Here is an 8085-nt window from a genome sequence, read left to right on the forward strand (position 1 = left end):
GACTTGTAAATTTGGTGCAGTGATCTTTGGGATGCACCGGTTCACCATTATCCTTAAATGCCGTGAGGGCTAACCTACCCTCACCCTTTAGAACTCGCGTCGGGCCTCGTTTTGTTTTAACAGACTTGCTCGATGATCCAGAAGGCTAATAGAAAAATTATTCGTTAATAAGTGCAATACAAATAAATGAATGCATCTAGTGATGAACATAGACTTGATACATAAATATACACCTCGGCGGAGTTTGTTATGGACACTTCGTTGTCTCTTCTAACTTGTTCAGACTCAAGTCCCTCGCCGAAATCATTCAGAAAGTCGGGGAACTCATAGTCGTCTCCATCAGGCCCACGGGCACTCTCATATATCAATTTCTGCACCGCTTCTTCTTGATCCTCATCTCGGACGAAGGTGTCGTCCGCCATACCTCAATGTCACTACAAAATGAAGAAATCAATTATATTTCATTCATCATTTGGATAACAATTCAAATGAAGAAAACAAGAACCCTAACCCTAACACTCGGCGCTCCTCCTCTCGCTCTTCTCTCTATTTCTCGACCCTAACTCTATGTCGCGGCTATTTCTCGACCCTAACTCTATGTCGCGGCGGCACCGCCACGGACTCGGCACCGCCACAGACTTGGCACTCCTCCTCGATGTCGCGGCGCCACAGACTCGAACTCGGCGTTCCCCCTCCTCCCCTCGTTCTTCTCTCTATTTCTTGACCCTAACACTCGGCGGCGCGCTCATGCTCAACGTCTAACCCTACTACGACTACATGCGCCACCGCCACCTTTGGATCCGCCACACACTCGGTGTTCCCCCTCCTCCTCCGCCACCGCCACACACTCGGAGGCACCGCCACACACTCGGCGGCACCGCCACACACTCGGTGTTCCCCCTCCTCCTCCGCCACCGCCGACTCGGCGGCACGGCCACACACTCACCGGCACCGCCACCCTCTCCACGCCATCGTCGCCTGCCTCGACCGCACCAGGTGCTCGACCAGCCCGCCCAACCCCGCCACGATCGTCACCACCTATAGGGGCACCACGCGCACCCGAGCCCTGCCGCTCACCGCGGCATGGCAGCAGCAACACAACACAGCAGCAACACGGCACGGCAGCAACACGACGCGGCGCAGTAGCAGAAAGGCAGGCGCGCGGGTGGCTTAGACATTTTGTCGAACACTCTACGCGCGCGGTGGCGATGAAGCGGCGGCGCTGGCCTTGGCACCGGCGTAGGCGTCTCCGTCTGCAGAGCCCTCCTGGCCAGCCTGGTCTCGCGGCAGCACGCGCGCGGCGTGGAGCGCGGCGGCGGCGCAGCTAGTTGCTAGGCCGGAGGAGGAGGGGGAGAGGGGGCGGGCGCGCTCGTACCTTGGCCGCGTTGCCGGCGCGCGGAGGAGGGGAGAGCGGCGGGCGACGGCAAAGGGGACGGCGTGGGCGACGGCGACGGTGCGTAGGATCTGCGGCGAAGATGGCGACGACGTGGGCGCGGCCGACGGCGTGGGCGCGGCCGGGCGGTCTCTGCTGCGTGCGTCTGCGTGTGAAGAAATGGGGAATTTTGCCCGCGCGCTAAGTCAAATGGAGGGGGAACACCCTTTGGTACCGGTTGGTACCACCAACCGGTACGAAAGACCTTTCGTACCGGTTGGTGGTACCAACCGGTGCCAAAGGGTTTTTTTTGTTTTTCTTTTTGTTTTTCTGTTATCTTTTCTTTTGTTGTTTCTTTTCTATTTCTTTTTTCTTTTCTGTTTCTTTTTTTCTTTTCTTTTCCTGTTTCTTTTTCTTTTATTTTCTAATTCTTTTCTATTTATTATTTTCTATTGCTTTTCTTTTTATTTTCTGTTTCTTTTCTTTTCTATTTATTTTTTCTATTGCTTTTCTTTTTCTTTTCTTTTCTATTTATTTTTTCTATTGCTTTTCTTTTTCTTTTCCTGTTTCTTTTCTTTTCTTTTCCTGTTTCTTTTCTATTTCTTTCCTTTACTCCCGCCACGACGCCATCCGCGCGGGAAAGTTTCCCGCCCCGACGTTGCGCGGGAAAGTTTCCCGCCGCCGCGCGTGGGAGAAAAAATGCGAGAAAGAAAAAGGCGGGAATAAATTTTTATTAAAAGTACATAGCTCAACTGAAAATTAAGATACATGGCCATATTCTACTGTTGGAGTCATTCAGTCATACTCGTGCCTAGCCCTATAGTACTCGCCACTGTAATCGTCGTAGTCGCCGTCATCATCGTCGCTGGCATCGGGGTCGCGGTAGTCGAACCTCGGCGGGAGAGCACGCGTGGGCTGGGACTGAGGGTAGCGCAGGCGGGGGCCACGGTAGGCCATGACGCCCTGGAGAGTCCGGCCGCGCCACCACAGCCCGACGGCCGGCCTCGTTGAAGTTCGAAGGAGGCGGGCCGCCCTCCTCGTGCCTGGCAAGCGCCCTCTCACGCCGATTGATGAAGAAACTTTCCCAAGTCGGGCTGTAGTCGGGATGCCACTGGGGATTCCTCCGCTGCTCTGGCGTGAGCTCGAAGTAGTAGTGGTTCGTGATGGCCATCTCGCGCGCCACACCTAGAGGGACTGGAGGGAGCGGTACGCCTCCGATGCTTAGCAACCAGCCGGTCGGGACGCGGTAACCCGGCGGGCAGGGGTAGTTCGAGGCGCAAAGCGCCTCCGCCTCCCGGGGGGTTAGATATACGATGGAAGCCATGGGAGAGAATTATGAGGTTTGCAGATATGAGTCTAGATGTGATATGTAAATGGAGGCCAAGCCTACATATATATAGTGAAAAAATAGCGGGATGACGGAGGCGGGAACCGGTGAAAAAATAGGCGGGAAACCCTTTAGTACCGGCTGGTGGGTGCAACCGGTACTAAAGGTGGTTTTCTCGTCATGTAACAAAGCTGTCGGTGGGATAAGGACGCGTGGGTAACCTTTAGTAGCGGCTGGTGGGTGCAACCGGTACTAAAGGTGGTTTTCTGTCATGTAACAAAGCTGTCGGTGGGATAAGGACGCGTGGGTAACCTTTAGTACCGGCTGGTGGGTGCAACCGGTACTAAAGGTGGTTTTCTGTCATGTAACAAAGCTGTCGGTGGGATAAGGACGCGTGGGTAACCTTTAGTACCGGCTGGTGGGTGCAACCGGTACTAAAGCTGTCGGCATGATAAGGACGCCCTGCTCGATGAGATAAAGCATGTAGCGCACGACACCCTGTCGACGGAAGAAGACAAAGTAGAAGCGGCGCCGTGCCTATAAAAGGAGCATCGCCATGGCAAGCAGCTCAACAAGCCAACATGGATGGAGAGTTTCATCCCCATGGATGGAGGAAAGGGTTGGGAAATCTCCCGTGGCGGAACTTCTCGAAGATGCCCTTGGTGCACACGACCTATGGCATCTTCGGAAGTTCCGCCTCGGAAAAATTTCCCCGCAAGCCCGTGAAAGACTCCATCTCCTCTAACAATGTTGTGGAAGGATAGGGAAATCTCCGTGGCGGAACTTCTCGAATATGCCCTTGGTGCACATGCCCTATATATGGCATATTCGGAAGTTCCGCCTTGGAAAAATTTCCATGCAAGCCCGTGAAAGCTCCATTGTTAACATCATTACACAAAAGTGATTTCCATATTGAGATACACAAGTTATGATCCCTATCTAGCTAGTTTTCCGAGTTTTCTTCGTCTCGTTTCCCTTTCTTCGATCGCGACGCAACCATGGACAATCTTCATTATTTAAGATGATGCTTGGGTCAGTTTTCACCTTGAAGGGTGGAATATCATCAAACTTATTATAATCTTCTGACATGTTTGTCTTGTCCTCTACTCCCACGATGCTTCTTTTTCCTGAAAGAACTATGTGCCGCTTTGGTTCATCGTATGATGTGTCCTCTTGCCTTTCTTTTCTTTTCTTCGGTTTGCTAGACATGTCCTTCACATAAAAAACCTGAGCCACTTCATTGGCTAGGACGAATGGTTCGGTGTCGTACCTGATACGTCTCCAACGTATCGATAATTTCTTATGTTCCATGCTACTTTATTGATGATACCTACATGTTTTATGCACATTATATGTCATATTTATGCATTTTCTCGGAACTAACCTATTAACAAGATGCCGAAGAGCCGATTGCTCGTTTTCTGCTGTTTTTGGTTTCGAAATCCTAGTAAGGAAATATTCTCGGAATTGGACGAAACTTTCGCCCGGGGTCCTATTTTTGCACGAAGCTTCCGGAAGACCGAAGAGATAACGAAGTGGGGCCACGAGGCAGCCAGGGGATAGGGCGGCGCGGCCCAGGCCCCGGCCGCGCCGGCCTGCCCCCCGGGCACCTCGTGTGGCCCCCGCGTTGCCCTTTCGCCTACTTAAAGCCTCCGTCGCGAAACCCCCGGTACCGAGAGCCACGATACGGAAAACCTTCCGGAGACGCCGCCGCCGCGAATCCCATCTCGGGGGATTCGGAGAGATCGCCTCCGGCACCCCTGCCGGAGAGGGGATTCATCTCCCGGAGGACTCTACACCGCCATGGTCGCCTCCGGAGTGATGAGTGAGTAGTTCACCCCTGGACCATGGGTCCATAGCAGTAGCTAGATGGTCGTCTTCTCCTTGTTGTGCTTCATTGTTGGATCTTGTGAGCTGCCTAACATGATCAAGATCATCTATATGTAATTCTATATGTTGTGTTTGTCGGGATCCGATGGATAGAGAGTACTATGTTATGGTGATTATCAATCTATTGTTTATGTGTTGTTTATGATCTTGCATGCTCTCCGTTATTAGTAGAGGCTCTGGCCAAGTTTTTACTCTTAACTCCAAGAGGGAGTATTTATGCTCGATAGTGGGTTCATGCCTCCATTAAATCCGGGACGAGTGACGGAAAGTTCTAAGGTTGTGGATGTGCTGTTGCCACTAGGGATAAAACATTGATTCTATGTCTAAGGATGTAGTTGTCGATTACATTACGCACCATACTTAATGCAATTGTCTGTTGCTTAGCAACTTAATACTGAATGGGGTTCGGATGATAACCTGAAGGTGGACTTTTTAGGCATAGATGCAGTTGGATGGCGGTCTATGTACTTTGTCGTAATGCCCAATTAAATCTCACTATATTTATCATATCATGTATATGCATTGTTATGCCTTTCTCTATTTGTCAATTGCCCGACTGTAATTTGTTCACCCAACATGCTTTTATCTTATGGGAGAGACACCTCTAGTGAACTCTGGACCCCGGTCCTATTCTTTACATAGCATACAATCTACTGCAATACTTGTTTACTGTTTTCTTTGCAAACATCTTCCACTCGATACGTTTAATCCTTTGTTACAAGCAAGCCGGTGAGATTGACAACCTCACCGTTTCGTTGGGACAAAGTACTTGGGTTGTGTTGTGCAGGTTCCGCGTTGGCGCCGGAATCCCGGTGTTGCGCCGCATCACATTTCGCGACCATCAACCTTCAACGTGCTTCTTGGCTCCTACTGGTTCGATTAAACCTTGGTTTCATACTGAGGGAAACTTGCTTCTATACGCATCATACCTTCCACTTGGGGTTCCCAACGGACGTGTACATCTACGCGTATCAAGCTAAATTTCTGGCGCCGTTGCCGGGGAGATCAAGACACGCTACAAGGGGAGTCTCCACTTCTCAATCTCTTTACTTTGTTTTTGTCTTGCTTTATTTTATTTACTACTTTGTTTGCTGCACTAAATCAAAATACAAAAAAATTAGTTGCTAGTTTTACTTTATTTTCTGTCTTGCTCTCTATATCAAAAACACACAAAAAAATTAGTTACTCGTCTTTACTTCGTTTGCCTAGCCTACTTTTTGCTTATTGCATCATGTTTCCTTTTAATTTTACCACAAAAGATATACCGGTAGGACGTGGGTCCATAGTTGAGAGAAATAATATAGAAGAATTTTTCAATCATGTTAGTATTACTGAAAATTTTGAAGATAAACATTTGGTAGAACTTGCACATACCTATGAAATTGCTGCTGCTGCTTTAGTTCGCATGTTGGAAACTAAATTTATTAATATCAATCCTATAATACAACACATGTTTCTTACACTTGGTGATATGGAAGAAGGGGAAAAGAAAGATTTTGTTCTAGAAACTCTTTTTAGAGAATTTGGCGGTCTAGCAAGAGAGGCTAGAAAGGTTTTTGCTAAATTTAATATGCTAGGTTCTCATACCAATTTTATTGGTCTCCTTGAAAAAATGGACATGGATAGAATAAGGTACACTAACAACATTAATGATGGTGGGGAAATCAAAGCACCAATACCATGTAAACTCCTAGCTATGAATGATGCACTAGAAAATAACTATGCTTGGCTTGTTCCTGAAAACTTGTTCGATGAGAGTAGCAAGCCCAAGACTAATGAAAAGGGAGACGCTAAAACTTATGTATCCAATATACTATGCTTGGTTGAGAAAACTCCCAATACCCCTGGCTATGATGTTGATGCTTCATCTCTCGATAATACTTGATTTGCACTTTCTGCGCCTAGCTGAAAAGCGTTAAAGAAAAGCGCTTATGGGAGACAACCCATGTTTTTACTACAGCAATTTTTTGTTTTGTTGAGTCTTGGAAGTTGTTTACTACTGTAGCAACCTCTCCTTATCAAGTTTTTGTGCCAAGTAAAGTTTCTATGTCAAAGTTGATGTTATATTTGGGATTGCTGCGCAGAAACAGCATTGCTGTCTGTCACGAATCTGGGCACAGTTCTCTGTAGAAAATTCGAAAAAATCTGCCAATCTACGAGCGTGATCCTCAGATATGTACGCAACTTTCATTAGTTTTGAGTTTTTCCATTTGAGCAAGTCTGGTGCCAGCTTTAAATTCGTCTTTACGGACTGTTCTGTTTTTGACAGATTCTGCCTTTTATTTCGCATTGCCTCTTTTGCTATGTTAGATTCATTTCTTTGATCCATTAATGTCCAGTAGCATTATGCAATGTCCAGAAGTGTAAAGAATGATTGTGTCACCTCTGAATGTGTGAATTATTAATTGTGCACTAACCCTCTAATGAGTTTGCTTGAAGTTTGGTGTGAAGGAAGTTTTCAAGGGTCAAGAGAGGAGAATGATATACTATGATCAAGAGGAGTGAAAGCTCTAAGCTTGGGGATGCCCCCGTGGTTCACCCCTGCATATTTTAAGAAGACTCAAGCGTCTAAGCTTGGGGATGCCCAAGGCATCCCCTTCTTCATCGACAACATCATCAGGTTCCTCCCCTGAAACTATATTTTTATTCAATAACATCTTGTGTTCTTTACTTGGAGCGTCGGTTTGTTTTTGTTTTTGTTTTTGTTTTAATAAAATGGATCCTAGCATTCACTTTGTGGGAGAGAGACACGCTCCGCTGTTGCATATGGACACATGTGTCCTTAGGCTTTACTCATAATGTTCATGGCGAAGTTTCTTCTTCGTTAAATTGTTATATGGTTGGAATTGGAAAATGCTACATGTAGTAATTCTAAAATGTCTTGGATAATGTGATACTTGGCAATTGTTGTGCTCATGTTTAAGCTCTTGCATCATATGCTTTGCACCCATTAATGAAGAAATACATAGAGCTTGCTAAAATTTGATTTGCATATTTGGTTTCTCTAAGGTCTAGATAATATCTAGTATTGAGTTTTGAACAACAAGGAAGATGGTGTAGAGTCTTATAATGTTTACAATATGTCTTTTATGTGAGTTTTGCTGCACCTGTTCATCCTTGAGTTTGCTTCAAATAACCTTGCTAGCCTGAACCTTGTATCGAGAGGGAATACTTCTCATGCATCCAAAATCCTTGAGCCAACTACTATGCCATTTGTGTCCACCATACCTACCTACTACATGGTATTTCTCCGCCATTCCAAAGTAAATTGCTTGAGTGCTACCTTTAAAATTCCATCATTCACCTTTGCAATATATAGCTCATGGGACAAAATAGCCTTAAAAACTATCGTAGTATTGAATATGTACTTATGCACTTTATATTTTATTAAGTTGCTTGTTGTGCGATAACCATGCTTCTGGGGAACGCCATCAACTACTGTTGAATATCATGTGAGTTGCTATGCATGTCCGTCTTGTCTGAAGGATCTATCATT

This window comes from Lolium rigidum, chromosome 6, assembly GCF_022539505.1.
Source record: "Lolium rigidum isolate FL_2022 chromosome 6, APGP_CSIRO_Lrig_0.1, whole genome shotgun sequence".
Classification (NCBI taxonomy): Eukaryota; Viridiplantae; Streptophyta; class Magnoliopsida; order Poales; family Poaceae; genus Lolium; species Lolium rigidum.